A 9,230-nucleotide genomic window follows, 5' to 3' on the forward strand; every position below is an offset into this window, starting at 1 on the left:
CTATGGGTCGGAACCGACTCAAAGGCACTTAACAACAACAACAACAATGTCGTGTTGCTCAATTGACCCTTTGACCATGAGATAGTGCCCTTCTTTGTCTCTTATGCTGATTTCTATTTTGTGCGCCCCCACCCTCCTGAAGGGGTCCAGGCTGGGCAAAGAGGGCATGACAGTGAAGGGGAGGGGAAAAAAATGTGTAGAATATCTCCATGCCTCTTTTTGCAACAGTCACTTCCCTGCTTTCAGCACTGGTGTACTTTGCCAGCCTGGCTGTAGTCCTGCCATCTGACTTCCTCCTGGACGGGATGGCTGCATAGGGAGTCCCGTGTGGTGGGGTTTTCTTTCTCTATCAGGTGGGAAAGCTGTGTTCTCAATGATGGGTTGTACACACCTACCCGCCTGATGGGGTCCAGGCTGGGCAAAGAAGGATGGCCACAGAGAGAGTCCTGTGCTGATTTTCAAAAAGTAATGCTTTCCTTAATACCTGATTTTTCACTTGCGGTTTTGGGAGACTGACTCTCAGACCTTTATGGTAGATCCAAAGCTCTGGTGTAGTTTCGTTAGAGCCGGGTCCCTGGGATTTCAGCCCCTTCCCCATGGAGCCTAACTAACTCTGCTCTGCCACTGCCACCAACCAGAAACCCTCTACCATAATCAATGTATTTTATTTTTAGATAACCTACAAGTTTTTTTTTCCTTTAACAAAAACACCTCTGCTACAAATAAAACAAGGTCGCAAGATGACATCAGTCCCATTTTGACCAAGTCCTGGTGTTGTGTGGATGAATAGCAGCAGCCAGCTAGGATGACAGGTGATAGAACCAAATAATTGCCAAATTTGTTAATATTTTTCCATTTCTAAACCATCTTTAAAGCACTGGTAGTTTTTGAAATTAGCCAGGATGTGCTTGATTTGCTCTGCAGCCCCTGTCATAAAGGGTTTTACTCTTTCTGGTTTCTGTTCTTCAAGTTTGCCTTTGATTGATTTCATGTAATCTTTGATGTACTTCTTGTAGGCTGCTTTTGTGAAGCTGGTTTCCTGCCCGTGGTCAATGCCCGTGACTACTGCACTATCGGTGCCTTCAGGGGAAGTGTTTTCACTGATGAGTCATTGATGTTACCTTCTGTCCTGCTGACCATCTTCCCCTCCACTTCCGGGCACAGCCGGTCCACATCTCCAGGATCTTGTAAATGTCAGAGAACATCTCATCATGGCTGATGGGGTCCCGGTAGATGATCATGATGGCGGCTGGTGGATGGCAGCGGCACTAGCTTAGCAGAAGCCGGGGGCTTGGAGCTCAGGCAGTGCGGCCGGAGTGGAGCTTGGGGGCAGGAGGGAGTGGGCTGGAAAACTCAATGTACTTTTGCTAATAACAAATTATGACTTAAATAATGTATCATTATTAAAAATTACAAATCTAATATACTTATGTACCACAGTAGATAAAGGGACTATCTCCCACTACGGATAAGTCTTCAAAAAATAATGAACCTTTTCCTTATTAAAATTTCAATGAAAAATATCAAAAAATTTGAATAATGTTTGTTTAAATAATAGAAAAATAAAAGTGCATATGGAGATAAGTTCAAAAGATAAATTCAAATCTTCTGAATGTTTGATGTCATTGATTCCTTCAATAATATTTATGATGGTAAACTAACTTGAAGAAATAAAATAATATACACCAAGGGATATAGATGATCCTTGTCTGAGTTTTCATATTTTAACACCAGTTTTAAAAGAAAGGAGGATTAGCATGGCTATAAATCCTACTCTAAAGACAAATGCCATAATCACTTATAGGTCAAATATACTGAAAAGCGAGTACGCAATATATCTACTATATTTTTTAATTCAGACTACAAAATCACCTATAGTTCAAATATATTGAAAAGAGTGTATGCAATATATTTACTACAGTTTTTAATTCAGTATACATAAAGGAAACAATACAATCTATTTGTTGGTGTGATTGCATAGAATGAAAGGTTTTAGAGGAGCTTGGGTTAAAATGTTTGAGAACAGTTATTTCACAGGGTCAAGCTAATTAAGGGCATGGTTCCAAGTCTGCCTCATTAGCCATAGACATTGGCAGCTTTTGAAGTGTGAAGGTGGGAGATGACTGGGATTGGTTTCACCTTCTAAATCATCTTTCATTATGGTTAGGAAGTTCAATCTCTATAAAACTTTTATTTTTCCCTCCTAACATCCAGAAACTAAATCTGCCTTTGTAAAACATCTGTTCACTTTCTTACATGAAGAATATATATTTTTCCATTGTCTAAAGTCAGTATACTCTTTTGCTCTTTATACATATCTCCTTCTAATTTTTTAAAGGTAGACCTTAAATTTCACTCTTTCCACGTTTTCCTCATATATATATATATATATATATATATATATATATATATATAGAGAGAGAGAGAGATATGTGTGTGTGTGTGTGTGTGTGTGTAATTGCAATTTTATACTGGACTGCAATGCCAGTTTAAACCATAGGTTGGCAGTTCAAATTCATCAGTTTCTCCTCTGAAACCCTAGACAGGATTACTATGAGTTGGAACTGACTCAACAACACTTAACAACAACAGCAAAACACACACACACATACACAACACCCTTTGTAGGTTTTCCAAGGAGTGACTGATGGGCTTGAACCATAGACTTTGTGGTTAGAAGATTAGTGATTATCCTACAGCCTGCACCAGGAACAGTGTTTAAAATACCATACTGTCACTCCCCAGAAACCCCATACAGGATTTGGAGTTGGAACCAACTCAGTGGCAAGTAAGAATATTTAGGGTTGCTATGAGTCGGAACTGACTCCACGGCACATAACAACAATAAATATATATATATTATTCTGGTCCATTTAAAGTTGATAATTAAATTGTGATCTAAGTTATGGAGGTCATATCCTTTGTTAGTAATTTTTAATGAACCAGTTCACACTGGTAATTTAAAATAAATAAATAATTGACATAAAATATTATCTTTGACAACTTACATATTCTTATAGCAGATTTTTTTTTTTTTTTTTTTTCAGAGAGTGGTCTAACAATTATAAACTACAGCTTTCAGAAAGGTCAAAAGGAAAAGTTGCTTAAGTGCTATGAATGGTCTACTCAAAGCCACTAAATTTTTATTAATATGAATGGAGCAAGTCCTGCAGAAAATGATATTTCCAAGCCTGGCAGACTTTGTTAAACACTTTTTTTTTTTTCACATTATAAATGTCAGATTACCTTACAACCCACTAGACAAATGTTCCATTATTACTTGGGATAGTCTTACCTTGTAATCACCTGCACTATTTACGACACCACATTTTTAATTATGTTTTTGCCAAATGGAAGACCATATTTTAAACTTTTTTTTTGGAATAAGGTGTTTATTAAAGGTGTTCTAATTACATATAAAGATACTAATTAGGAGATGTCAAAAATTCATGGAAAATGTAATTACAAGATAATGGAAACCATCATCTCCCAATTTCCAACCAAGCAGTGGGTAGATATGTAGAGGATATAACAACACTAGTAAGCTATGCTCCTCATTGAATTGTCAATCATTCAAAATCAAAAGATCAACAGTTACCTAAGAACAAAGTTCAGAAGGATTGAAAAGGAGGTTAGAAGGGAAATAAGAAGCTCAGGCAAAAGAAAAATAAAAAACAAAACAAACCCTGTTTTTACATGGAGACGATTGCAATCATAGAGGTGGAACAATGTGTATGATTTGTTTAATCTAAAACTGGTGATCTGCATTGTAAACCTTCACTCAATTGACAACAAAAAGTTTTGTTTTTGTTTTTTTTAAAAGGATACTGAAAAATGTCTAAGAACTTTCTGACGCTCCCTTGCATACAACATGGTAAATATATCTGTTGACATTGTGTGATTGTTGTTGTCGATGTCCTTAGGTGGCATCAAGTCAGCTCCAACTCATAGCAACCCTGTATAAATTTCCGAGGAGCAGATGGTAAGTTTGAACTACAGAACTTGTGGTTCCCAGTCCAGTGTATATCCTACAGCACCACAGCAGAAGTCCTTTGTCTTATGGAGTTCTTAAAAACATACATATTTTGTGGTGGTGATGGTATAACATAGGTTAGTTCCAACTCATATTGAATATGTATAGGGCTTCTAAGGCTGTAAATCTTAAGTGATCAGAAAACTTTATCTTTCTTACACTATTTATTATTCTTGTAAGGTTGCATCAAGTCCATACTGACTCATAGTGACCGTATGCACAAAAGAATGAAACACTGCCAGGTAATGTGCCAACTTCGCAATCATTGCTACATTTGAGCCCATTGCTGTTGTCACTGTACCAATCCATCTCACTGAGGGTCTTCCTCTTTTTCTCTGACATTCACTTTACCAAACTTGATGCCTTTCTCCAGGGACTGGTCCCTCCTAATATGTCAGAAATATGAGAGACAATGTTTGACTAGCCTGGTTTACAAGGAGCACTCTGCACTTTTTCCAATACAAATTGGGTTGTTCTTTTGGCAGTCTGTAGTACTTTTAATATTCTTTCCTAGCACCATAACTCAAATGCAACAATTTTTCTACAGTTTTCCTTATTCACTGTCCAACTTTTATGTGCATATGAGGTAATAGAAAATACCACCTTAGTCATCACACTGACATCTTTGCTCTTCAACACTTTAAAGAGGTCTTGTACAGCAGATTTGCCTAATGCAATATGTTTGGTTTCTGGACTGCTGCTTCCATGAATGTTGATAGTTGCTGTATGCCAAATTAAGTCTTTAACAACTTAAATCTTTTGTCCATTTATATGGATGTTGCTTATTGACCCAGTGATAAGAATTTTTGTTTTATTTACATTTAGGTGCAACCCATACCATAGGATGTGGTCTTTGATGTTCATTAGTAAGTATTTCAAGTACTTATCACTTTCATCAAGCAAGCTTGTATAATCTGCAGATAGAAGGTTGTTAATGAGTCTTCCTCCAATCCCAATTCTACATTTTTCTTCATATAATCTAGGTTCTGTGATTATTTTCTCAGTATACAGATTGGAAAAAGTATGTTGAAAGAATAAAACCCTGGCACACAACTTTCCTATTTAAAATAATTTGTTGTTTCCTTGTTCAGTTCAAACTACTGCCTCTTGATCTATATAAAGATTCCTCATGAGCACAATTAAGTGTTCCAGAATATGTATTCTCTGCAATGCTGTCCATAGCTTGTTATGAGCCATGCAATTGAAAGCCTTTGCATAGTCAATAAGGCACAGGTAAACATCTTTCTAGTATTCTCTGCTTTCAGTCAAGATCCATCTAATGTCAGCAAGGACATCGGTCTTTCCATTTCCTCTTTTGAATCCAGCTTGAATCTCTGGAAGTTTTCTGTTAAAGTATGGTTCCAGCTGTTTTTGTATAACCCTTAGCAAAATGTTAGTTGCATGCAATATTGATATTGTCCAATAGTTTCCACATTCCGTTGGGTCACCTCTCTTAGGAATGGGTGCAAATATGGATTTCCTCAGTCAATTGTCCAGGTAGTTGCCTTACAAATTTCTTGGCATAGATGAGTGAGTACTTCCAGTGCTGCACCAGGTTGTTTAAAGATTTCAATTTGTGTTTTGTAAATTCCTAGTGCCTTGTTCTTTGCCAATGCCTTCAATGCACTTGGACATCTTCCTTCAGTATCATTGGATCTTGACCATATGCTACATATTGAAATGGTTGAACATTGACCATTTCTTTTTGTAACAGTCACTCTATGTATTCTTTACAACTTCTTTTGATACTTTCTATATCATCCAATATTTTGCCCATGGTGTTGGTGGTGTGCTGTGGAGTCAATTTCAACTCCCAGCGACCTTGAATAGGGTTTCTGAAGCTGTAAATCTTTACAGGAGCAGTAAACCTCATCTTTCTCCCATGGAACAGCTTGTAGTTTCAAAATTCTGATCTTGAGGTGAGCCGCCAGACTCATAACTACTACACTAGTACAGCTCCTTATTTTGCCCAGAGAATACTTTAATAATGCAATTCTAGGCTTGATTTTTTTTTTTTTTTTCAATTCCCTCAGCTTGTGAAATACTGATCATGTTCTTCCCTTTTGGTTTTCTAACTCTTGTTCTTTTCATATTTCATTATAATATTTGACTTTTTCTTTTTAAGCCTCCGTTTAAAATTATCTATTCCACTCGGTCACCTCCTCATTTCTTCCATTTGCCTTTGCTTCTCTACACTGGAAAGCAAGTTTCAGAGTCTCTTCTGACATCCATTTTTGTCTTTTTTTTCTTTATTGTCTTAGCATGGTGGTTACAAATCGGGCAGCTAATCTCAAGGTCAGCAGTTCGAAACTACCAACCATTCCACGGGAGAAAAATGAGGCTTTCTGCTCCCATAAAGATTTACAGTCTTGGAAACCCTGTGCAGGATCACTATGAGTCGGAACCGAATCCATGATCCTTAATGCCAACAATTACCCTTTGTTTTCTTCCTGTATAATGTTCTTGTTATCATCCCAAGACTCTTCTGGTCTTCTGTCTTTAGTATATAATGCATTGAATTTGTTCTTCAGATGATCTCTAAATTTAGGTGGGATATGTTCAAAGTCATATTTGGCTCTTGTGGATTTGTTTTCATTTTCTTCAGCTTCAACCTGAACTTGCATATGTGCAATTTGATGATCTGTTCTACAGTATACCCCTGGCCTTGTTTTGGCTGACAGTATGGATCTTTCCCACTGTCTCTTTCTATAGATGTAGTTAATTTGATTTCTGTGTTTACCATCTGGTGAAGTCCATGTTTATATTTGTCTTTCATGTTGTGTAAAAATGGTATTTGCAATGAAGTCATTGGTATTGAAGAATTCTTTCATGGGATCTCCAACATCATTTCTATTACAAAGGCATTATTTTGCAACTACTGATCTGTCCTCTTTGTTTCCAACCTTTGCATTCAAATCACCAGTAATGATCAATACATCTTGGTTGCATATTTGACCAATTTCAGAATGAAGACTGTTGGTAGAATATTCAATTTCATCGTCATTGTCTTTAGTGGTACCAAAATTTGAATAATAATTGTAACAACTTGTTTTCCTTGTAGGTGTGTGGATGTTAACCTATTACAGACAGACTTGTACTTCAACACAGATCTTGACATGCTCTTTTTGATGATGAATGTGATGCCATTCTTTTTCATATGCCATTACTGTCATAGTAAACCATGTGATTGTCAGATTTAAAATGACTAATATCCATTTAAATTCACTAATGTCTAGGACATCAATGATGTATTCCATTGATGGACATTGGTGTATTCCATTTCATTTTTGATAGATTCCATTTTTCCTAGATTCACACTTTCTACATTCCATGTTTCAATCATGAATGATATTTATAGCTGTTTCTCTTCATTTTGAGTTACGCCCCACCAATAAATGAAGGCTTTACTCCATTTCTGTCATCATGCTCAACTCTACTTTGTGGAGGCAGATCTGCCCCAGTTGTATTTTGAATGTCTTCCAATCTGAGGGGCTCATCTTCTGGCACTCTATCGGACATTGTTCTGGTGCTCTTCATCATGTTTCAATACGCAATATTTTTGTGCTTACAGTGTTCCACTGTTATTCATAAAGTTTAAATATTTGGACACAATCGTTTTTCCTTCTTCCTCATCTGTCTTAGTCAGTTGAAAGCTGTCCACCATGGCTGGCCCTGCTGGCATGTTAAAAAACCCATGGAATGTCTTCCAGAATTAGCATCAGGCAAGCCACCACAGTACTACAAACTGACAGATAAGTGGAGATTTTTGCATTTAGAATAATGCTATTGCTTCAAGATAATAATAAAGTATTATATTGTAAGTTTAGTATCAGTTCATCCAGTTATTCACTCATATGCAATTTGCACTTATCATATTCAAAGAACTGTGTGAGTGTTGAAGACTCAAAGAAATATAAAGTATGCATTGTTCTTTAAGAAGTATAGTTTTTTTTTGAAATTGACACATAATTACAGTCATTGTGGTTACATGCTAGGATGGAGACATTGGAATATTTTATGGATGTTCAGAAGAGAAGGCAATATTATGTGCTTGGAGAAGTAAAGAAAGCCTTACATAGTGGTATCATTAAGGTTATGTGTCAAGTTGGTTAGGTGATGATTCTTGATGGTTTAGCAGATAGTGGACTAATTGCTTTTACATAGGAGGTTAACTTTTAAAAATATTGTCACACAGTCATAGAAACCTTTATTTAAATATTATAGTGAAATTTAAAGCTATGGTTTCTTGTTATAATCTCCATCTAGGTCTATATATTTCTGATGGCGATTCTTACATGTCTGTTACTCTGCCCCCCCAAAGTCTGCAGTCTTACATTACAGTTGATAGCACAACAATGCTATCAACTGTGTTCCTTATACATACTCTTTGAGCTTGGGAGACAAAAAGAAATTTGAAGTGGCAAGATCAGATCTGTTAGATTTCTTCATGAAATTGTCATTGGACAACCCCTGTTCGTTTTGAATAATGAGCAGGTGAATTGTCATGATGGATAAAAAGGAATCATTGGGACAATTTTCCTGACCTTTTTCTCATCAGTGCAGCTTTTATTTTTCTTAAAACTTAATTATAGTAAATCCCTGTGATTGTTCTCTGTCATTTAAGAAAATCTGTCAGGACTTCACCTTTTTAATCTTAAACATCTTACCTTCTGAGTTGACTTATCTGTCTCAAATTTAACTGATACAGCAGATCCATTCAGAAGTCATTGATTAGAACTTTTTGTTTGTTGTTTTGAAGTCACCCCAAAGAGACTAAAACAAGTGCATTATTGAGATAACATGTCTGCAGCCATCTACTGTTTTAAACACATCTTGATTGGAATGAATTGCATGAATTGGAATCGTAGCAGCAATACTTTTTAAATTGCACACTTAAGGTACAAAATTTAATCACTTTCCGTTATGTGATCTGATGTGATGACACGTTCCCATGAGAGTATGGTCTGCCTCAAACATTTCTCAAAAGTTTTCTCAGTTTGTATATACCCGCGGTGGCAATGTGTATTGATCACAAAGTCAGCAGTTCAAACCCACCAACTGTTCTACTGGAGAAAGAAGAGGCTTTCTGCTTCTGTAAAGATTTGCGGTCTCTAAAAGCTGATGGAGAAGTTCTACTCTGTCCTATATAGGGTTCCTATGAGTGGAATTGATTTGATGGCATTAAGTTTGAATATAT

The 9,230-nt window shown here is 36.5% G+C and overlaps 1 pseudogene; it reads right to left on the reverse strand.

The window, feature by feature from the left end:
- Positions 1-841: 841 nt before the first annotated feature.
- LOC102835970 lies at positions 842-1,241 on the reverse strand (annotated as a pseudogene).
- Between the last annotated feature and the right edge of the window lie 7,989 nt (positions 1,242-9,230).

This window comes from Chrysochloris asiatica, unplaced genomic scaffold (genome assembly GCF_000296735.1).
Source record: "Chrysochloris asiatica unplaced genomic scaffold, ChrAsi1.0 scaffold00088, whole genome shotgun sequence".
Taxonomy (NCBI): domain Eukaryota; kingdom Metazoa; phylum Chordata; class Mammalia; order Afrosoricida; family Chrysochloridae; genus Chrysochloris; species Chrysochloris asiatica.